Below are 24,657 nucleotides of genomic sequence, written 5' to 3' on the forward strand. Positions count from 1 at the left end.
ACAAGGAAGGTTTTACAGAAAAACAAGAGCAGCGAAAGAAACTTTACGATGAAATCACTGACGATGTAATTACAATGCGGTGAAAATGTATGAGATGTAATTACCATGCAATGAAATTACCAAGATGTAATTACTGCATCGAAATTACAGTGAACCCGGTAATTTCGAAGATACTCAAAATGGGAAACACGATAAAACCATGTTTCAGTGCTGAATGACCTCATAGGTCTAAGCGCTTGGCATCTGGCCTAAATTCTAGATTCTGGAATTTTCTAAAAGGAGAAAAAGAGGCAAATTTGGTTGCTAGTTCCACCAAACCCTTCTGGTTTCATTTTGTTATAATAACTGTGTTGTTGAAACTGTTTATCAACACTGACTTATTATTCGTAAGAGAAGTAAACCTCTGAATGAGGTGTTTTTACAAAGGTTTCATTTTGCAGTATTTCAAGACAAATTTTCCCCAATCACAGGAATCTCCCAAGCGTAGATCTTGGTTTTAACGGTCCTTGATGTTTATGATCGTCCTGTGTTGAAGAGATAGCTCAAGGAATAGGATAATGGGTCCAATTTAGCCACGTAGACAAAATTATATATCTATATATATATATATATATATATATATATAATATATATATATATTATATATATATATATATGTAAACCGGCTAAAAATTTGGAGATAGAGAACGAAGGACTATCATAGGCATCCATAATGGGTCTAAGAGGTATATACAAAAGGGTAGATAAAATCAATAGAATGTTGAGGAAAATCAAAGGTGAGAATATTATCAATGAGACTACATATCAACAACTATTTGTGACTGGCTCTTTCTTTCAGTATTTTGTATGGCCAACCCAAATTCACAAGCCTTATATAACTCTTAGGCCCATTATGGCTGCCTATAATAGTCCTTCGTTTGCTATCTCCAAATTTTTAGCCGGTTTACTTTCAAAATATAGTAGCAATGAATTTTCTTTAAAAAATGGGGTACGAATTCCAACAGCAAATTACCAACCAAGATGGAGACTGTTACATGGTAAGTTTTGATGTAGAGTCTCTTTTGACTAATGTCCCACTTAACGAAACTATCAATACTATTCTAGATAAGGTTTTTATTAGCGAAGATACAGTTTTTCATGGTTTTAACAGATCAATCTTTCTTTAAACAACTACTTGAACTTGCAGTGCAAGATTCAATGTTCAATTTTAATAAGCAACTCTATTCGCAGGTTGATGGAGTTGCCATGGGGTCGCCTATGGGCGCCAGTTTTGCTAACTTTTTTATGTCTGAAAAAAAATTTTTTTTTCAAAAATTCACCGTAAATCTAAATATTGTTCTAGAGACTTCCAATTTGTTTCAAAATGAATTCAAATGATTGAATATTACGATACTGTAAGAGTTTTAGCTTACAATTACAGTTTTTGACCATTTCCGACGAGTTAAAAATTACCAAATGTCAAAATTTTTTGTTTAAAAATTTTTATATGCAACTATTTCGGAAATTAGAAAAGCTACAACCTTCAAATATTTTCATTTTATTCTACATGAAATTGCGCACATTTTCATATATAAAACTCTATGAAATGCCTAATATGAAACGGAGCAAATTTTCCGAGAATGCGGTGTACGCAATTCGGAGATTTATGGCGGAGAATCCGAGCGCAGAGGGAAGGAAAGTTTTTTTCATAAATTCACCATAAATCGATATATTGTGCTAGAGACTTCCAATTTGTTGCAAAATGAAGGTAAATGATTGAATATTACTAAAATATAAGAGTTTTAGCTTACAATTGCGTTTTTCGACCATTTCGGTAGATGTCAAGTTGACGAACATGGTTTTTTTTCTATTTATCGTGATTTATATGCAAATATTTAAAAATGAGAAAAGTTACAACCTTCAATTATTTTTCGTTGTATTCTACAGGAAATTGCACTCATTTTCATATATAAAACTTTATGTAACGCTAATTTAAAATGGTGCAAACATTACCACAATCGCACGTATGATTTTTTTCGTAAGATTACCGCGCGGACGTAAGGAAAATGTAATTTTTTTTTCATAAATTCACCATAAATCGAAATATTGGTGCTAGAGACTTCAAATTTGTTACAAAAAGAAGATAAATGATTGAATATTACTAAAATATAAGAGTTTTAGCTTACAATTGCGTTTTTCGACCAATTCGGTAAAAGAAATCAAAATTGACCAAAGGTTGAAAATTTGTCACTTATCATTTTTTATATGAAAATATTTCAAAAACTGATAAAAGCTACAACCATGTTTTTTGTTTTTAGTTGTATTTTGCATGAAATTGCGCACATTTCCATATACAAAACTTTATGTAACGGCTAATGGTGCAACATTACCACAATCGCATGTAAGATTTTTTTCGGAAGAGTTACCGCGCTGACATAAGGAAAATGTTTTTTCATAAATTCACCATAAATCGAAATATTGGCTAGAGACTTTCCAATTTGTTGCAAAATTAAGTTAAATAGTTGAATATTACTACAATATAAGCGTTTTAGCTTACAATTGCGTTTTTCGACCATTTCGGTAGAGTCAAAGTTGACCAAAGGTTGAAATTTTGGCACTCATCGTTATTTATATGAAATATTTCAAAACTGATAAAAGCTACAATCATGAGTATTTTTAGTTGTATTTTAAATAAAATTGCGCACATTTTCATATATTAATACTTCATGCAACGGATAATTTAAAACGGTGCAAAAAATTATGTCAAAGTGACAAAATAATTTTTGAGATGTGTCACTGATACTTTTTAGTGCGATAAGAAAGAAATTCGCGCTTGCGCGCCTGCGTATCGATTGTAAACAAAACACGCCTTGATCCGTGAACTCCCAGCATCCCCCAAGGCGCGTGATTCAAAAGTTTTTGGTTGGTAGGCCTATAAGTATTTTTCCGCGAATTTTTAAAAAAACATTTTTGAGTCGACGTATGGTACGTCCATTCGGCAATCGGGGGAGATTTTGACTCGACGTTTAATAAGTCCATTCGGCGTTTAAGGGTTAACAACATGTGTATCATGGACCCTCCTGAAGTCTATATATATATATATATATAATATATATATATATATATATATATATATATATATATATATATATATATTATATATTATATATATATATATATTAAAAGGGGTCCAGGAATCCACCAAACATTGTGAAGAATATTTTATTAGGAACGTTTCATACTACTTCAGAGTACATCTTCAGCCTGTAATTATAAATTGTGACAATTTAATTAATTAGTAAAATAATACATTAAGACTAAAATATCAAGATAATAAGTTAATTAAAAACCTTAGAGAACATTTAAAACAAGCAATAGACTAAACTTTAAGAAATATGTTAATTAAAATTTACAGAAACATTAAAAAACAAATAATGAGAGGCAAGTACCCTAAGTAAAAGTAGAGAAGGGAATGATTTACTTAGGTACTTGTCCTCTCATTATTTGTTTAAATGTTTCTGTAAATTTTAATTAACATATTTCTTAAAGTTTTAGTCTATTGCTTGTTTTAATGTTCTCTAAGGTTTTTTAATTAACTTATGATCTTGATATTTTAGTCTTAATGTATTATTTTACTATTACTTGAATTGTCGCAATTTTATAATTACAGCTGAAGATGTACTCTGAAGTAGTATGAAAAGTTCCTAATAAAATATTCTTCACAATGTTTGGTGGATTCCTGGACCCTTTTTAATGCTCTCATCTGATTGAATATATATATAATATATATATATATATAATATATATATATATATATATATATATATATATAGTTACGTGCCATGACTTGCCTCAAATTTCCTGCCTTCGCAACAGGACAACGAATCAGTGACTACGATGATAAACAAGAGGCAGCGAACAGAATACTTATGTAATACAACAAAAATATACTAGGGATTGCAGTTAGTGGCCGAAGGCAAGTTACAAAGAACCTTTAGTAATGTACAGTGTACCACATAAAGTGCACTGACGTCACAACCGCCTAGGGGTGAGGTCATGAGTGATTTCTCAATATCTGCATGATGGTAATGCAAAAAAAAAAAAAAACTATCAAAGTACGCCTTCATAAAAGTGCTAACAACCCTGTTTATAAAAAGGCAACTTTCTCTAAACAAATATTTCATTCTGTTGATTTTCTTTGGTTTCAAAACGAGACGAGGTTCAAGCTTAAGGGCTGCTCTGAGCGCCTTAGTGGCGTGGTTGGTATGATGTAGGCGTGCCACCTCGTTGGCCGCGAGTTCGATTCTTAGGCGTTCCACTGAGGGGTGAGAGATGTGCATTTCTGGCGATAGAAGTTCACTCGGTGGACGTGGTTCGGAAGTCACTTATAAAGCCGTTGGTCCCGTTGCTGAATGAGCACTGGTTCCATGCAACGAAAAACACCAGACAAAGAGACAAAGAAAAGAAACAAGGGGCTGCTCTGGGCCCAGGAACCTAGACAACCACAAAGCTTTCATGTTACCAAGGAAGTTAAAAGAGACTTCCACTTGAAACTTTATAGAAGGGAAATTCTGGCTCTGAGCTGCTTTGGAAATATGGCTCAGAAATGATGAAGTTTTATGCCAAGACTCAGTATAGTAGAGATCGATGGACAGTGTTTGAATATAAATAAATATATATATATATATATATATATATATATATATATATATATATATATATATATATATATATGTATCAACTGTCATGTATGCTCACTACAGCAAGATGACGCACAAATCTAATGCGTGTATTACTGTACGGACATGAATCATGGTATGACAATGGAATTAAATGCCAATAGATATTGGCGATTTAAGCAGAAGAATCGAAGAAGAAATGTCAGGAATTTGGAGACAGGAGAGAAAGAACAGAAGTCCCAAGTGTGGATGGGATAATGATGAACAGGAGGTGACGGGAATGAAAGATAGAGCTGAAGGACAAAAGGACCAAGCGCTGGCACCTGTGAGGTTATTCAGCGCTGAAAGGGAAATTAAGATATGAAACAAGCGCAAAACTTCGAAACAATTGATAGTAGAGAGTGGAAAGAAATATATAAGATAAAATATGAACGGAGGTACAGCAAAAGGAATGAAAGGGTTTACACCAGCTAGGGGCCGAAGGGGCGCTGTATAGAACCTTATGTAATGCCTACAGTTAATATGTAATACCTACAGTCAACCTTTAGGGGAAAAATGCATGTGGACGTGTCCCTGAGGCTCTTGTGGTCACCAGAAGAGTTAGAAGACCCGGACCTTTTGGATGAGAGAGAGAGAAGGCTGGGAATGATAGGCGGTGATTTGCACAAGATAAAACACAGGAAGGACATGACTGGCGGAATTGTGCTGAAGTCCTATAAACTTATTTATTAATACATTTAAGTTAAATTTCGATTCTTCGTCCTCCTCCTCCTTCAATTCACCTCAGATCTCTGTAAGAGCGAATTTGCTTCTAGTTTCGTTCTTCCTTCGTTCAATTCTATTCATTCCTGTCTTGAAATGAAATAAGCCACGATTCAGGGGTATCCTAAGTAACTCAAAATGCCAAGAAAGCATCGCTTTGGTATAATTTTATCAAATTGGTGTGTTACAGCAGAACTTGGATCAAATTTGTCCCTTGTGTCCCCTGAGGGATGTCTCCTCCTCCTTTTATGATGGACGAAAACAAGTGATTGTATCCTCACCACAGTTGGTTTGCCTCAGGAGAAAAGAAATTTGTTTCCTCGTCATAATAAGAGAAAGCGACTCGCAGATGCGAATAAACACCTTATTCTCTAAAATCTTGAATTACAAGTCAGTGGCCCCTTTGGAGGGCTCGTTCCATATGAATAGGGTTCTTCTTCTTCTTCAGAATAACAATAATAATAATAATAATAATAATAATAATAATAATAATAATAATAATAATAATAATAATAATCATAGGAGCACTAGGCACGATCCCAAGATCCCTGAAAAGGAATCTAGATAAACTAGAGGCCGAAGTAGCTCCAGGACTCATGCAGAAGAGTGTGATCCTAGAAACGGCACACATAGTAAGAAAAGTGATGGACTCCTAAGGAGGCAGGATGCAACCCGGAACCCCACACTATAAATACCACCCAGTCGAATTGGAGGACTGTGATAGAGCAAAAAAAAAAATAATAATAATAATATAATTTCTCTGAGTAAGAAATAGTAAAAGTGTAATACTGAACTAGCAACCTAGTTTGAGGAGTCCTCATAAAATGAATTACGGAGAGAGATTTAAACACAAAACAATGAAATGTTTTCCTGAATACAGGATATTCTGTCAGTCTGTATAACTGAAAGACAGGGCTTACTAGAATTAGCGTTTGCAAATGCATTTTCATTCATCAAATGCATTTATTTGAATCATTCATCTACAGCATTATTTAACCAGATACGATTATCGAAAGAATATTTATTACATGCTTTTATATTTAACTTTACTTTTGGGTCTGTCTGTCTGTCTGTCTGGTTGGGTCAAGTCTTATAACTTGATTTTCGATCTTTTCCCTTCGTCCGATGGACTTGAAGTCTTGCCTGGTTACTCAATCCTCACATGATCAGGAGGTCAGCAGAGACTCTCCCATTGTCTCAGGAAGAGTCTGAAACTCTTCGGAGTTTTTGCAACTTCTTTGACTCTGTAGAATCCACCTTCTTTATAACCCCTCCCATTCTTATCAAAAAGAGATGACAGAGGTGATAAGAGAGTCACGATTGAGATGGTATGGACATCTGTTGAGGATGGATGACGAGGAGGGAGTGATGAGGGTTTGGGAGGAAGAAGATCGAGAGGGAGACAGAGAATGAGATGGCGAGATAAAGTGAAGGAAGATATGGAGAGAAGAGGTTTGGTGGAGGATGATGCCTTTGATAGAAGGCTGTGGAGAAGGAGCATCAGGCAACTGACCCTTTAAAAGGATAATGGTGGGAAAGAGAAAGATTTTTATGAAAATGCTCTAAGAAGTTGAAAAAGTTTTTTGAGTCGCCAGGATTTGTAACAATTGATCATGCCTACAAAAATAAAAGTGTGGGCCCCAAATCATCATCTCTTGTCGCGCCAGTACTAGATCCATTGTTTGGCCGCTTCATTGGTGTTCAAGAGGTCTTGATCTGTGCAGGTGGGTCCCAGTTCACATTCACGAAGGATGTGTTGCATTGTTTGTACAGGATAGCCACACTGGCACTCACTATTCTCTGTTTTTTTTTTTTCCATTTGTCCATCCGCCTGTGGTGGTCGCGCATGGTAACACTGCGTCCCGGGCTTTAAATAGTTATGCTATGTCTAAGTTTTAGGCAAATAAAAGGATATCTGGGTGTACATTTGCAACTGAAAGGTGTTTTAATATTTTACTGTATGCGAATTACACCGTTAATATTCGAAATAGGATATTATTTAAAGCCGGGACACAGTGTTACCATGCACAAACACCACAAGCGGATGGACAGATGGAAAAAAACAAGAGTATAGTAGGTGAGAGTCCCCGTTTATAGGTGTTGCTTACAGTCTTACCCACTCCGGTCCTTGCTCTGTTTAATGTTACCCAGTCTTGTCTTGAGAGGGTTGTTCCACTTGGAAGTTGTTCTTTTGGGCGCTGGATTGGCAGCATTTGGTGGGTAGTGGTCCCATTCTCTCCACTTTTCGAGCCTATGTTGGACTGACTGTTCAGGACCCAAACTATGGACGGTCATAAAGCTCTTCCTGGACGTCAGTCTTCGTGCTGAGACTCTATGACCTGAGAGACGGGGGGTGTCTCGTATAATTTTCTTGACTATGCTTTTGTGTCCCGGCATAGATGCCTCTGTGGATGTGTGGTGGTGCAATACCCGCCAATCTGTTTAGTGAGGGAACTGGTGTTGGTATCAAGGTGCCAGTTATTATTCTATATAAGTTTTTAAGCTCAGGATCTATTTTGTGAGCGTAGCTTGATCTTGCCCATGCTGCTGAGAAGTATTCAGCAGTAGAGTAGTAGAGTAGCATAGTGCCAGAGCTGTTGTTCTCTGTGTCTTCGGATCTATTCCCCAGTTAGAGTTAGCACGTTTGCCTTGTAGATTGTTTCTCGTGGCAACTTTCGACCTGAGTTTCCTTACATGTTCTGCAAAAGACAGGGTTCGGTCTAGTGTGACTCACAGGTATACAAGGAAGTCAGCATGCTCAAGTGTCCCATTATTCCAGAAGGTGTTTAATTTTCTTTTTGCTTGATGATTATTTGGGTGGAATACACACGCCTGCGTCTTTCCAGGATTGGCATTAAGTGAGTTACGTTTGTAGTACTCTGTGAGATGTTCAAGAGTAGCTGATAATCTCCTTTCGATAGTTTCGAATGTGCGCCTTTGTGTGGCGATACACAAGTCGTCTGCATATATAAGCCTTTGCATGTTATCAAGCTCTGGTTGGTCATTTGTATAGATATTAAAAAGTATTGGGGCCAGAACAGATCAGGGCCCTAGAGATGGAAGGAAATAAAATTAAAATGTGTTTCTTTTCTCGCAGCATTTCCCTCCATATTTGGGGTCCATGATTTTATTTTTGTAGACATGATTAATTAGAACATCTTGGTCTGTCTCAAGATTTTTTTTATTTTTACTTTTTGTGCATTTTATTTAAAAGATTTTTAAAAACATTTTATTTTTATTTGTTATTTGTGTGCCAATAAGGAACAGATATGATTATTTGGAAGAAAATCCCGATCCGTCTCATAAAATTATTTTAATTTATTCTTAGGTGTATTATAATAAAACCGTTTTAATTTTTGTATTTATCATTGAGAAATGCGTATAGTTGTTACACATGTGTGCCAACAAGGAACAGTATATTTGATTACTCAGACAGAGTATTTACATATTATTGAGATGCATCACAGACGCGCAGGAATATCAGTCAAGAGTATAATGATGGGAGTAAAACTGGCATCCAGAATCCTTCGTTCATAAACATCAGTTATCCAGGTTGCTAAGAATAGTACACGAAAAGTGTAGACATTTGCGTTCAGTTCCTCTGTTGTCATCCTGACTGACGTAAGTGAGACCAGTAGAGCGGAAACTTTGGTTTTCCTTACACTAACATTATTCCCTAACATACAATCTGGCGCTTCCTGTAACGGATGAAAATAGAATTCGATGACTTTGATGTGTCCTTGATTGGCGATGCAGAACTGCCTTCGCCTTATAAAAGGGGACTCGAGTTCGACTGTGCCAACTGGCAGCAATGGCTTCCTCCTCACAAGTCTCCTCCGGGCGAACCATGAAGGTTCTGGTGGTCTTGGCGGTCCTCGTCTGCCTCATCGCCTCTGAGGCAAAGGTCAGTCTCCTAAAAAGCAGTAAACACTGTTGCTAAAAACACAGAGCACTTTTCAGGTGTGGAGCCAAATCTGAATTTATTTCTTCTTGTTCGAGTCTCATTTCCGAGGAATCGTTTTTTTACTATCAGAGATACTTCATTGAAAAACTCTTGTCTGGGTGAAATTATTATTATGATAGAGTATGTTATTGTAAGAGTATTTCCATTGCTTTGCATTCACTTCTTGTTCTTCCCAGACTAGTCTACGTAGTCAGAGATTTGCAGTCAGTTTTAGTAGTTTCGCCTTTAATTTTGCAATGTTCAGTATCGCACAGATTTTTACGAGTCTTGTTCCAGATATGACCAAAATATAGAATGCCCTTCCAAGTCATGTGATCGAGTTGTGGGAATTGTGGAAGTTCAAACAGAGTCAATTTTTCCTCTATCTTTTTGTCTATAGTCTGTGTGAGTCACATTTGATAGTTTGTCTGTTTTATTTTTAGTTTATCATTTTATTTCACATTGCTTTGCATTATTTCCATCTATTCTCTTTCTCTCACTGGACTGATTTCCCTGTTGGAGCCCTCGGACTTGTATCACTCTGAGTTTCCGTCTGGAGCAGCTTGTGTGTGTGTGTGTCTGTGTGTGTGTGTGTGTGTGTGTGTGTGTGTGTTTAAAGCATTAGCACCTGAGATATCTTATGAAAGTTTTATGCTTACTCAAGTTTCAGTTTTATGTAACAAACTATCGCGATTTTCCTGCCACAGATTTATTTGTGATGAATGCCACCTAAACAACCTATTTCCAGACGAATAGTTCATTCCTCTCCTCCATTTTTTGTCGTTCTTCATGTTTTATAAACCAACAATCTATACTACAAATTTCCTAAACCTTAAGAACAAGTAACTATTTCCTGGTGTTCAAACAACTGTGGTTTCAACAGCTGCTGTTCCATCTCTCCAAGAAGCTGTTGCTCTTTAACTTTCAGACAATTCGTTTCATCAGCCTACCTGAATGCATAGGCCGACTTCTCATGAGCCTACCTCATGAGCAAGTAAATACTGATGCTGGCATACGCTACCTTGTGCAAAATCTATTTTTCCTAAAACTGCCATTTTCCATTCACTGCTTTCATTCTGTTCTCTGACTTAATTAAGGTTTTTCTCCGTCACTGTAAAATATACTACCGTCTTTCATTTATTTCCACATGAGACTAAACCACCCCAGACAACTGATTAACGCTTTCATTCGTGTAACCATTTTGCCAAGTCGATTTTGCTTCCATATTTCTCTCCATTCAGGGTCTTCTTCTTCTTCTTCTGTGCTATAATACTGCAGTTAAAGTCTCTGACTGATCTTTGGCACACATCCTGCTACCTATTCCTTGCCTTGTAAATCCAGCAAACAACCTCTTCTTCAGTATTGTCTTATCCTCGATATTTACTCTCAAATACTCGTATGAACCAGCATCTCCTTTCGGGATATTGAGAAGATTCTTTTTTCGATTTGGTTGTACAGAGAGCCTGAATTAGGAAGTTTCTCTGAGGCATAAGTATTCAAGTGGGAAAAAAGTGCTATAAAAAGGGAGCCTTGAATGTTAATGTGGATTGTGGAGGAGAGATATTGATAAGTATTTGAGAGCAAATATAAATGATAATGGCGGCATTACAGAAGGGCTGTAGCACAAGATTGGTGAAGCGAGGAATGTTGAGACTTTGTGTGTTGTATACAGAGCACAAAAAGAATTTGAAGGGTGACAAGTTTTGATGTACAGTGTACTGATATGGTGAAATGGCCACATAGATGAAAGTGGTTAAGCCATGTGGAAATAATGGCGGATAATAGGAAGTTTTAGGCAACTGGAGGAGGGAAGATCTACAAGATGCTGGAAAATGGGATGGGAGAAATAAAGGTACGAAAGGGTCTTAAGTAATCTCCATGCAGAATAAGAGTGCATGCAAGTCAGAGGTGAATGAAGGGAGAATGTGTGTCTGTGATGGGGATTTGAATTGCTACTACTGATAAGACTTCCAATTGGTAGGTGTATGAACTGATTAATATAGTGTAAGTTTTCTGTACAATGATCAGACAGTTAAAGCAGGAAAGTTAATTATAGTGACATTTTTCATGTTTTATGCCCTGAAGCCACCCACTGTTAGTATGAATTGCTTAATTTTTTTTTTTTTTTTTTTTTTGGGGTAACCCAGCTTTTGTCAGTGCAACTAAGCAAAGAAGACAGGTGACTCAGAGAGAATAGAAAACAAGGAAGATTGTCTGGTTACAGAACAGTTCTTCTTCTTCTTCCTTTTCTTCCTCTTCTTCTTCTTCTTCTTCTTCTTATTCTTCTTCTTCTCCTTCTTCTTCTTCTTCTTCTGTCCATTTACTAAGATTTGAGCGTCTATATAATCATACACTGACCTTCAATAATCCTCTGCCAATTGCCAACTGAGAGGATCACCTTGTCCCTAGACCCATTTAACAGTAACATACTAAATTTACAGCTTTAGATTTTAGTGAAAATTCAGCTCAGAGAACTTTGGATTCCTTTGTGTCTCCTAACTTGTTATCAAGAGTTCATAATCCTCTGGGATAGATTTGGTCATCAGATTTATATGATTGTCATCACTCACTACTCACTGACTGGCCTTTCACGCAACAGGGAGAAACGATGAATCTGAGAGTTCGTCGTCAAGGTGTAGGAAGTGGTGGATTCCCAGGAGGAACTGGTGGAAGGCCAGGAGGCAGTGGTGGTGGAGGACCAGCAGGGGGTGCTGCTGGCTCAGGGGGTGGAGGTGGAAGTGGAAGACCACAAGGGGCTGCTGCAGGCTCAGGAGGTGGAGGTGGAGGTGGAGGACGTCCAGGAAGCTCTGGAGGCTCAGGGGGTGGAGGTGGAACTGGAGGACGCCCAGGAGGTGGAGGACGGCCAGCAGGCTCAGCAGCTGGGGGTGCTCCTAGGGGAGGGTCTAGGCCCTAAGAAGTCACTGATGCACTGAAATGGAAGGTATGTCACCTTTAGTGTCTTATGTGGAAAAATGCTCAAAATATTATGATGCCAAATTCTTATACCATAATTGTATTACAATTTATCCTCTGGGGATACAACCAAAAGTTCTCTCCTTTCAGTTTTTTGTTTACTTTTAAAATTCAGGATTTTCACTTGCAACACATAAACAAATAGGAAAACACCCTTTTCCCGAAAGGGAGATGAAAATTTAATGTACAATGAAGAAATTAAAATAGCATTACCAGCGAGGAGACCTCTCGCTTAAGCCAGTCTCAAGACTAGATAAAAGATGAATGTGAATGAAAGATTGACACCCCTGATTTAACTGAACTAGCAACAGCTGCTCTCCATTAGGTATAGTAAGAGGGTCAACTGATTCATTACAAAGCCTGATAGGTCCTCAAAAATGGAAAAATGGAAGTAATTTCTTCATACAGGGGAGTTAATGTGGCATATATCTTGTATCATTTATCATCACGAGAACTACTCATATTTTAAGGAAAAAGAAGAGTTGATTTCTGTACAATATGTTTGTGTGTGTGCCTGTGTATATTATCCCTTCAAAGCAATAGTGTGAAGCTGCTGCTTGTTGACTGAAGAATGTTTTCTCTCAATCTTTTGAAATTGAATATGTTTCGTCCTTCATATGAGTATAAACGCCAGAGGGACATAGAGCGACTGTTTCTGCAGAAGCAGAGAAGTTGCCAGTAACTGTTTGTAGTATAAGAATAAACTAGAGTGAAAGTCAAAAAGAGAGAAATTTCTGGGAAGTAGGACTTCGCTCCTGTCAGAGTCTGTAGAATGAAATTGGGTGGCTGAGCTTGGTGATTTAGATGTAAAAGTAGGGTCCAGAGAAAGTGGTGGTTTATTTGGTAAGTCTGAAGTGACCAGAGGAAATGAGGTTGGAAACATCTCGTTGATGTTATTATTTAGTTTCTGGAAGGGATATGGCAGCTGGCTACACCGTTTGTAAAGAAGAATCTCTGTTAGACTTGTTAGTACACTTAGATGAAAAACTAGATCAGTGATTCTTAAACTGGGGGACACTCCCATCTTGTGGTGGGGGGGGGGGGTGTTCAGGAATTTCCAGGGGAGGTGCGAAAGTTCTAAGAGAGGAACTAAGATTTAGAAGTTTATGGTAAAATACAAAAATATCCCCTTGTAACATTAGTTTCTTATAGTCTACTGCTCTAGTTAAGACTCGTAGGGTTCACCATGTTTTTATGATTATTTGCCTCCCTCCATATCTCTCGAAGCCACTTCTCTTTCTCTTTTTTAGATTTTCATTTTAATCTGGGCGGGAATCGTACTCATGGATGCAAGGGGGCCATCGAGGGAAGGACCAACTCTTAAAGGGGGCTTGGTAACACAAAGTTTAAGAACCGCTGAACTAGATGATGGATGCAAAGTTGGCAGGATCTACATAGAATCTTTATCAGATTAAATTATGAATAGAAATGAAATGTAAATATAATAGGAGTCAGGACAGCAGTTGATCTCTGGAAAAGCTTTGGAAGAGAAGAATAATGTCTCTGGAAACAATAGTTGGCTTGTAGTTAATCAGGAGGCGAGCCTGCCATCATGCAGAAGGGCCTGTTGCAAGCAACCCCCATTCCAAGATACCAACCGCTCTCATTAACAAGGTCTTTGGTATGATCCCGCCCTGTCACCAACCAACCAAGGATGGAAATAGGCACCAAGGTCAACTCAGGTCGACAAAAGGGCGTTGGGGTCTAGCAGCCTCATCCTTAGAGAACTGGTGAGGACCAGAAGGCTCTAACTAACCATCTATATGATTGTTTGTGTGACAGTGCTTAGTTCCTTTCTCTCACTTAGTTTTTGTGCTTCTTCTTTCCACAGGATCAACCGAAACGGCGAGAACTGTGATCTGGCAAAGGAGAATGGAAAACACAGATGTCTGCACAAACTCTAGAAGCCTCTATGTAGCTCTCAGCATTTCCTGTCTTCGACGTGAAAATAAAACTGTACTGACTTCAACCTCAGCTTTACTGGATAATTCGTTTCTTTCTTTTATCATGTAAATTTGTCTATAAGTTCTGTTTCTTTTCCACTGGCAAATAATCCTCAAACCTTTTCATGATTAAATGTGAAGCAATTTTGTTGTATCTTTCCCCTTGACTTCCCATGTCCAAATGAACCTATTGATTATTGATTCTGTGAAGCTGAAATCTCAAGTACGAAAGAGATATGGATAGAGACTCGTCCTCCCTCCCCAGGTGGGGGGGATTATGCCTCCTCAAATCATTTCCGTTCCCTTCTCATCCATCTCTAGAACCTCATCCCCATAGGGGGTTAGTGCCGTCAGTGTACTTCACGCAGTGCACTGTAGGTATTACTTAAGGTTCTGTGCAGTATTCCTTTTAATGCACCTCCATTTATATTCTCTGTCTTTCATCTTGCTATCCACCCTCTCTCCTAACTACTTATTCATGGTGCAACAGGTTGAGATTATATAAAGCTTTGGTCTTTTCAAAATTAAGTTATGGGTGTGAGGTGTACACTTCCGCGAAGCCAAATAGCATTAAATTGCTCAACTCAATTCATCATGGAGGAATACAGTTGTGTACAGGAGCATTTAAATCATCTCCCACCGAGAACATGCTTGTAGATGCTGATGAGGTGCCACTGGATCTTCATTACAAGCGAGTAGAGGAAAAGACCCCATATAGACTCCACTTTTCTAGCCCCGCCCCCCGCCCCCCACCCCCCAAGGGGCGTGGCTACCCCCCTCCCCCCTCCTGAGTTGGCTCATGTACGTACGTGAGGCCTAAAAAGGGGCGGGGGGCAACCCCCAAAACCCCCAAAAGGGGTGTGGCCACCCTGACCCCATATAGACTCCACTTGTCTGGGGGGTGTGGCCACCCTGACCCCATATTGACTCCACTATTCTGGGGGGCGTGGCCGCCCCTGACCCCAAATTGACTCCATTTGTCTTACAACTCATGTAAGTACATGAACGTACAGAGCTCATAATCACTCCCATATGTTATGATAATGATTCATGACTAATGACTCATGCTCAGCTCAGCTCATGAGGCTCATATTAGGGGGGCGTGGCCTCCCCTAACCCCAAATCGACTACACTTTTCTACCCTGTGGACGTCACATACACTATAAGGGAATAAAACCATCTTTTCAACCCTCACTATTCTGGGGGGGCGTGGCCACCCCGACCCCAAATTGAACTCGATTTGTAATATAAGCTCATGTACGACATCGAGCTCATAATTGACTCCCCCCAATTTTTTTTAAAAAATGTATGATAAGTCATGACGTACATGAGATCCATAATTGACTCCATTGCCTTACAAGCTCATGGTACGTACATGAGCTCATATTAGGGGGGCGTGGCCTCCCCTAACCCCAAATTGACTCCACTTTATTACCCCTGTGACGTCACATAACTATAAGGGAATAAAACACATCTTCAACCGTCCACTATTCTGGGGCGTGGCCACCCCTGACCCAAAATTGGACTCCATTGTCTTACAAGCTCATGTACGTACATGGCTTTCATATTAGGGGGGCGTGCCTCCCCTAACCCCAAATCGACTCCACTTTTCTAACCCTGTGACGTCACATAACTATTAAGGAATAAAACCAACAGGTCAAGCCTCACACCCAAATGACTCCACTATTCTACCCTGTGACGTCACGTAACTCTCTGGAATAAACCATTCTTTCAACCCCTGACCCAAATTGACTCACTTTGCCTACCCCCTGGACGTCACGTAAACTCTCTGGGAATAAAAACATTCTTTCAACCCCTGACCCCAAATTGACTCCCACCTTTCCTACCCCCCTGTGACGTCACGTAAACTCTCCGGTAATAAAAACCAACAATTTCAAACCCCCACACCAAATTGACTCCACTATTCTACCACTGTGACGTCACGTACTCTCTGGGAAAAAACCATTCTTTCAACCCCCGACCCCAAATGACTCCACCTTTCCTACCCCCTGTGACGTCACGTAACTCTCCGGTAATAAAAAAACAAAACATTTCAACCCCTCACCCCAATTGACTCCACTATTTACACCTGTGGACGTCACATAACTCTGCTGGGAATAAACCATTCTTTCAACCGTGACCCAAATTGGACTCCACCTTTCCTACCCCCTTGGCGGTCCACATAACACTCTCATGGAATAAAAAACAACTTTCAACCCCGACCCCAAATTGACCCACTTTTGACCCTGTGATGCACGTAAACTCTACGGGAATAAACTTGACCCCACCCTGACCCAAATAGACTCAGTTCACTGTTTTTTGACCGACTCATGTCCACTTTTAATTGTATTTCAAAGTAAACGGTACGTTACATCATCCTCATCCTATAAAATCTTAAAATTTATATAGGCATATTGCGAATATACTCTCTCTCCCTCCTCCCTCCCTCCCTCCCTCCTCCTTCCCTCCCTCCCTCTCCTCTCTCTCTCTCGCCGTTACATTTTGTTTTATTATATATACACACAGCTGCTTAGATATCAGAGTATCATGATAAAAAGGATATTGGCCGACTCGACTTTCATCCACATGGCGATATCTCCCACCCCATCCAATAACAATATCGAGTCAATGTATCTGATGATGAATCACGCACACACACACACATATGAAAGAAACGAGAACCTATGCCATATTTGACCGCTGAATTCAGCCAACGTGAAATTTTATTTTGTATTAGAATTTAGTCATAATCTAGGGGGCGAACACAGGGACAAAAGGTACACATTTCAATTTTGTTATTAAATATACAGAGTTTGAAAGAGGTTTGAAAAAAATCAAATTACAGACGGAATTGTTATTTTTATATTATAACAATCCTAAATTACAGGGCGAGAATTAATATTCATACAAATACATACATTAGAAAAAAACCTGTACAAACACGAAAGCGATAATATGCGCATTCGCTTTTTCAAAAACAATACTTCAACGAGAAACATACTACGGCTACTACTATATCTTTCTAACCTGTTCCTTGACATCACACCCTTAGTATATACCACAAACACTTTCCAGCACTTTCCGACCGTGTAGCCCCCCCCCCCCCGCAGCGACGACGTGTCATCTAACACCTCAAAGCTTTTAAATTAGCTAACAAGTTTTTAACTAACTTGTGCGAAAGCGGTTGTATGAAAGCCAGGCGAGAGTTCACGTCTGATGTGACAATCCTGCAAGTCATCACGCATGACTCATTTTATCAAAAGCAGTATCACGTGAATAACAGCTCCGATATCATTGTTCCTAAAAAGTTAATAGCCACCCACACACTCGCCATTCTTGTTTTCGCATGTCCCGCCCTCCTACCTTCCACCCCCATCTCCTCCCTCCTCCTCTCTCCCCCTCCTACTCCCCTTTTTCCCCATATTTCGCACGTTCGATTTGCTTTTTAATGGCTATATTCTTAACATCCAATCTTTAACCCCCGCCCATTTCAAATGAAGTAGCGATAATTCGAAAATTATCAACGTGGGTTTTTTTATTCTTGAAATTCTTCGAGTTATATCTAAAATTATTATAACCTGGAGCGGAGGCTGAGTTAAATCTCCTTCTTCATTCCATTCAACCGTGTGAGAATCTGTAACGTGCTGAACCAAAAAAGCCGTAACGTTATTATGACTTTTGGGTTTTCTTTTAAAAAAAACAAATATCGGAATAATAAATGTTAAATCGGGATTTTGCTCTTTTTGCGAGTCATGTCCCATTTAATGTTTTCAATGGCAATGGGGGCGTTTACAACCTCCTCCCCTCAGTCAAGGCACCTACATTTTCTATAGGAGGGGAGGAGGAGGAGGAGGGGTTCCGGAGCGATATGAAGCCGGGCATTGGTGGTTTCGGATAATTAAGGGAGACGTGTCAACTACTCTAACAGCTGCCGTATCAACTTGCCAGTACCTCTAGGTTTAATATCACCATCACAAACATCTTTTTATTTCATTAACCTCTCATAGGTCAATAATGGCAGGGATAACGTAAAACTCCTTCATTTTCAATTTTTTTAAAACAGTACTCCCTACCAAACTCGCAGCAATAGGCAAATAAAACGATAGAATAGTCCCCCCTTTACGACTTTTCAGTATATTTTTCTTCTTAGATATGGACGTTTGTTTTCAAGGAAACAGATGAATTTCTTCGTTCTACCAATTCGTTAAAGTGTTTAAAAAACTTCTTATCTTGGTTAGGATTACCACAAAGAAAATTTCTAAAATTTCCGAGAGAGTAGACACCAAACCACGTTTAAGATGGGAATAACTTTACTCTTTCACTGGGTGAAAACCAGAGGATGAATAAAATAAAGTTTTTATTTTACGTATTAAAGGTTGCTTACGGTTCATATCCGTACATTTGAGATCATCAACCAGGAATTGAATTGAATCGGATAACCTTTCCAATGAACGTAATATGAGTTTTCTTATCTTTCCTCCTCCGTCCCAGAATAGTGATATATACGTTTCTTGGTAGATTTGTGCGAAAAAATTAATTCTTCACGATTAAATACGCCATTTATTTCGTCACCGCTAAATCTTCCAAGACGTATACGACAGGATTTTGCCTTGTACCAATTTCGGATTTTAAAAATTTCCAGAATATTTGATTGTATATCCCCTTTTTCCCTTTAAAAATTGGTGCGACGGCTCATCGGCAATACGTAACAACTCTCCAACATCAAGAGCGAAATGCCTGGGTTGGAGAATTAACCGACAGCCGTTCTTTTTTTATACATGCTCGAGGAATTGACGTTCAATGTAGCTCTATCCGGTTAATTGGCTGTGAACTGAACCTCTTGCGGGGATGCGACCACCAACTTCCTTTATGGGGGAGTATTGATTATAACTCTGAAACAATGTCGCGCAAGGACGTTAATGTATTTTTCTAAAGGTATTCTTATGTGTGAGAATCTATATATACGACCCTTAATCGTCTTATGACTCTTTCAGTATAGAGAGATTTTATTTCTCCGAATAAACGCTATATAATTTTATATTTTTATATCTAGATATCCCTGGACGTGTTTGTTATAATATTACCCTACCTCATCGCTATCAAACGGAAGTTCCCAAAAATTCGGTAGATGATAACCTTCTTCAAAAGCGCGACGCCATAGTAACACACAATCCTTCTTTTTCAAGGGAACAATTTGTAGATATCTGGAAAACACGTCAAAAAGGATAGCCAAAGATTTAAACCATTATTATACCGAGCTAATTTAGGACCATACAGCTAAATCGGTGCTCGCTATTACTCTCGGTTTGGTGATATGATTTTTCTCTGGGGAATTTTTTTCGAGTACTTATGCAGTGTGTAAGACTTTTGCCCACGTAAGAATTCTGTAAATATTTTCAAGAGTAATTTGGCTATTCAGATTTTTCGCTACTCTGAATAAAGAGTTCCACCCCGCTGAAACTACCCACACCCCGTGCTCTCCGTACAAAGTTTTTCAGCAGTTTTATCCGTTCTTTATCCATATTGGGAAGCTATTTGCTATTCCGTTTCACCCAGAATATGTAGTTCGGAGCTGTAACAGTTCAAGGTGGTTTGACGGAGCGAAGTCCTTACGAACAAATAACCGTTAGCTGTTACGTGATAGGGCCTTTTTCTATTATGTCTGAAAAGGCTGAAGCTTTTGACGGCGAATAACTGCCGACCTAAAGTTTCAATTGACTAAAATCACGATTTTTTATTAGAATATAATGTGAGCAATTCAAGCCTTATACTTCTACTAAACTTGGCCCGAATGAAACATATTCGGCGTTATGAAATAACTGAATAGATGAATGACGTCCCGCTGTGAAGGGGTTGGTGACAACTTTATTATCACTGGCCTCAAGGAAGCAATACATCGAGGTATGAATATAGACCTTTATTAACCCCCTTCTGCCCCTTTTCAGTTGTAATCAAAGGATTTAAAATTTCTTGGTACTTAAATTTGCTGGGACCTATTGAGGGATGGCGTTTTGGAGGGGGTGTTCAGATACCGCAATATAAAATGTATTGGAAAATGCGTTCATAGAGTTCAATGATTTTTTGACATAGGACTGACTTGCCACTGTCGACCTCATTTAAGCAGACATTGCGTATAATGTGGGTGGTTAACTCTATCGATCCAAATTTAGCCTTTCTTTACATTGAAACACATTAAATGTCCGTCTGGTGGGCGCCCATAAACCAGCTATTATTCGTTAATTCGAAGCCTAAGTCTCAAATCAAACTGAAAATCCAGTAAATACATGTCTCTAGTCGCTAAATCCAAAAGAAGTGGAAAATATGTATGCGCCCCTCGTTTATGTCACCTAACTTCGTCTCCCACCTGCCGGTTTGAACGAGGTACCGGTGTAAATTGCGAGTTACCCGTTTTGTGTTACATGATAGTCATCGTATAAAAGTCCCGCCGGCGGTGGTAGGTAATGTCGAGGGTTTTATTCATTTTCAACATTTTTATATATGATGATAGTTTAAATACAGGACAGGATTCCCACCAACTTTTCATTCAGAAAACGGAAGCGGATTTAAATAATGTATTACTAATACCATTAACGACGGCACGTGAACACATCCGCTAATTGCGCACCGTCCCTATCAATTGAGATATATAATTCTAAAGCTATACTGACAAATTAAGCAAGAACCTGCAACCCCCTTAATGCGAAAATTCTATATATTATCAGATAGAACTTGATTATGGAATATACAAGGTGTTAAAATTCAGTCTTTCCTTTGAATTAATTGAAGTTTCAATAATCTCCGTTCTATTAAAACATTCGGGGAAAACAATTTCTGATATACCCGCAATATTACGATGAAACAGGACTTGATTACCCAGTTCCGGGTATGTTAGGAACTACGCTAGCCATATTTGGTTGTTATATAATTTTAGATGAAGGGTAGAACGAGTTGCGTACCCCGAATGGTCAATTATGAATGAGTTACAAAAGATCGTACACGTCCGTATTATATTTACTCCTAGATTTAACTCATGTGCCCTTCCTCTTCCTCCGTTTTTCCTTTCTCTCAACACTCGACCGTCAACTAAAAAACGTTCACTGTTTCTTCGTCTCGTTCTCTTCTCCTTCAGTTACCGCTTAAAATTCGTTGTCCGGAGTTTGAGGGCCCTTATACCATTTCGTTTTATGGATTTCTTTTCAAGGTAAACCCTGTTTACAATATCAGATCAACAACAGATTAACGAATTCATTAACCGAAGGTTTCGCCGCCAGTTAAAATAGATATAAGGAGAGCACTTCGTGCAATACCACTTATGGCCGAAAAAAAACCGCTTCCCCTTCTGCGGCCCGGGATAGAAAACGGAAATTATCCTCAAATCCCGCCTCCTATCCTTATAAAGGGTTCTGAAAAAAAGTTTTTTAAATTCCGCTCTGAAGGAGGCGCGAAATAAAACACTCTCATTTTTATGTTTATACTATCCCAAAACAATATTAAGCTGAGCTTGATTCGCAGTTCTAGTTGACTCGAGGGTGTTACGATCACGAATAAGAATGCAAGGGTGAACATCGAATTATTACTCACCTATTCATCTAATTTTCTCTAGGTTTTTTATACGGAGCAGGCAAGTAACACTGAGTCTTTAGTGAAATGTAAAAGGTGGACCATTTCTTGATCCGTGATAAGAATAGAAATCTGATCCCAAGATGTCGGTTCAACCAATTGTAGACGTATTATGTATTCTTTTCCTCTACCACTTGCAAAGGATAAAACAAGGCCAATATATTTTACTAGTCCCCGCAAAAATTGTCGGTTGAACTATATCGTATACAAATATATATAATCTACCCCACAATCATCAGGATAGAGAATCCAAAGGAAACGGTTGTTCATTCAGAGTTCACGCCAGCCATATATTTTCATAACGGTACTAATATGAAAACCTAATAATTTCGCGGCTTTTACGTAATTGACGTATATATTTTAACAAGGTCCCCGTTCTCAATTTCTCTCTCTTTGATACGTGGCTATAGTAATTCTCTTAAATCTTCATCCCAATGACACAAGAATACCGTTACGATTAAAAATAATTTTATGAAATTATCACCGTAATAAACTTAAGTAATCATACACGTCCTTATTAAGAAGCTCTCACGAGTCTCTTCATATCCACGCGAACATTGCTATTCTCGGTCTATACAAAATATGGATGCTATCACGTTTTTATGACGCTTCGTGTTATAAATTCGAGAGTGAATAAATCATCTGTTGGATAATATAGCGTAATAACTCCCCGGAACATGATCGCAGCTAACACCTACTCAATCAACCCATTAGGTAATATATAGGTGTAGGTTTAATCTATTGGCAAATTTCGAAGGGGATTTTTGTATCGCTTGTAGTACACAGCCGAGACTGCTCAAAATAATTTGTGTGTTCACCAGCCATGTCGTTTTAAATACTATGACGGGGTATATGTCACGTCGTATGGTATTTAGAAGAAAAGTTTCGATAGCGTTTTCATCTAGGTCTTATATGCAGACTGCACGATCGAACCCCCATTTCATGTAAACATATTTCTTCACCGGTCTGATCTTGAAGACATCGATATTAATGTAATCCAATACGTCAATGGTATTTAAAGGTTTATAAATGGCATTAGTGCGGACCTTACCACATGCACATCCTAACGTGAAGGCAGTTAAGAGGGATTAACATTTGATCACCAAAGATGGTAGGTTGAAGATACCCGAATTAAAGGGTACGTATTCAACGCTTGCTTGCGAATATATTTCTAATGTGATGAGGGTCTCAAACGCACCCGAATGTCTATTAAATACCTGAATTTTTCCATTGAAACCAAAACATATTAGCTGCTTTAGCACTGAGTTAATCGTAATCTGAATCAATCATATCAACTTTGTGCTCCTGCATCGATATGTGGAATGTCATTCTCTTGTGTCATCATTCCATGAGAATAAAAACCGTCCCTGCGGATAGCTCCGCGAATATGTTCCGTAAAATTCAGATAATTGTTCAAGAATTTCCGTAAAACGCTTAGTCATGACATTCATATCACCACCCAAACAAACACGAAATGGACTTATAATATATAGTGGGTAATGCGTGTCCCATGCACTCATTATAGATCGCGTTAAATTGGGAATAGTAAATTTCAACGTCTCCTGGTTAAGTAGCGTATAGTAATTTCGGGAGAATGACTCCACTAGCCCCACTTCATATTCCACTCCTGTCGGTAATGATATAGGGGACGGCTAACCTATTGGTAAATTTACAAGCACGATTTTTTTTTTTCTGGGGGGAAAAAAAAAAAAAAAAAAACATGTACTTATACAGGCATTTGCATTCACGTATATGATGTGATCGCCACACATGTTGAATGTAGACTGTTGGACTAAAACAAGGAATCGGGTGTTCTAATATATGTACCTAAAACACCTCCACGTTCGGTTATGTCACACCTGATTCATTGAATTTGTTTATCACACAGTATTGTCACGTCATTCAAGGAAAATGTCCAAGCCTCCTAAACCGCCGATGAGAATCATCACGCACCAACCTCCGATCCAGGTAAAAGATATTATTATTATTATTATTATTATTATTATGATTATTATATTATTATTATATTATTATTAGTATTATTATCTATTATTATTATTGCAGTTTTTGCAGTATTATGATTATATTATTATAATCACACGTTCACTCGGTGCTTATGTTAAAAATTATCTTTACAATCCTTCGCTGAAGACTTCCCATAGATGAAGATTTGATGTGGAGTAATAATAATAATGAAGCATCGCGCGTTTGTGGAGGTTGTAGGAACCAGAAGGGATCCTTCACTCACGAGGAAAGAACGGAGGGTAATAAGGTAGTGAGTACATCATTATGCTGGCCTGCAGTAGGGTCACAACATTGGACGTGGCAATGAAGTTAAGTAGTAGCATAACCCGATACGCGAGATGGCACAGTAAACTTCCTCGAAAGAGGTATTCGATCGGGTATGCTATACTTGTGCGTATTATCACCAGCGTGAGGATGCTAGGCCGACATGAATGGAAAAGGCTTTTATGTATGTTACTCACCCACCCTCACTTACGATGACTCGATCTATGACTCCCGGGAGGAGGCAATTGAGTTAATAGTAATAATTGGAAAGAAAAGACTAACCGTACTGAGGGTTCGGTTGGTGTATGACCTCGACTAGATAGGGTTGAACTTAATATCACGCGGCGTGAGTTAGTGAATATTTAATAACTTCCAGGTGTATCCCAATGGGAGTCCGCGGGTAGGTGATCAGGGTTATTCAATTATTCAGGCCGGGTACAACTGTGCGTACAGCGTAGGAAGCGTACGT

General features: G+C 38.6%; 1 long non-coding RNA gene across 1 annotated transcript; it reads left to right on the forward strand.

The window, feature by feature from the left end:
* Positions 1 to 9,196: 9,196 nt before the first annotated feature.
* Positions 9,197 to 14,424, forward strand: LOC135203533 (uncharacterized). Its single transcript, XR_010311951.1, has 3 exons — positions 9,197 to 9,324; positions 11,963 to 12,304; positions 14,168 to 14,424. It is a non-coding gene; the product is annotated as an uncharacterized LOC135203533 (long non-coding RNA).
* Positions 14,425 to 24,657: the final 10,233 nt, after the last annotated feature.

Source organism: Macrobrachium nipponense, chromosome 36 (genome assembly GCF_015104395.2).
Source record: "Macrobrachium nipponense isolate FS-2020 chromosome 36, ASM1510439v2, whole genome shotgun sequence".
NCBI classification, from domain to species: domain Eukaryota; kingdom Metazoa; phylum Arthropoda; class Malacostraca; order Decapoda; family Palaemonidae; genus Macrobrachium; species Macrobrachium nipponense.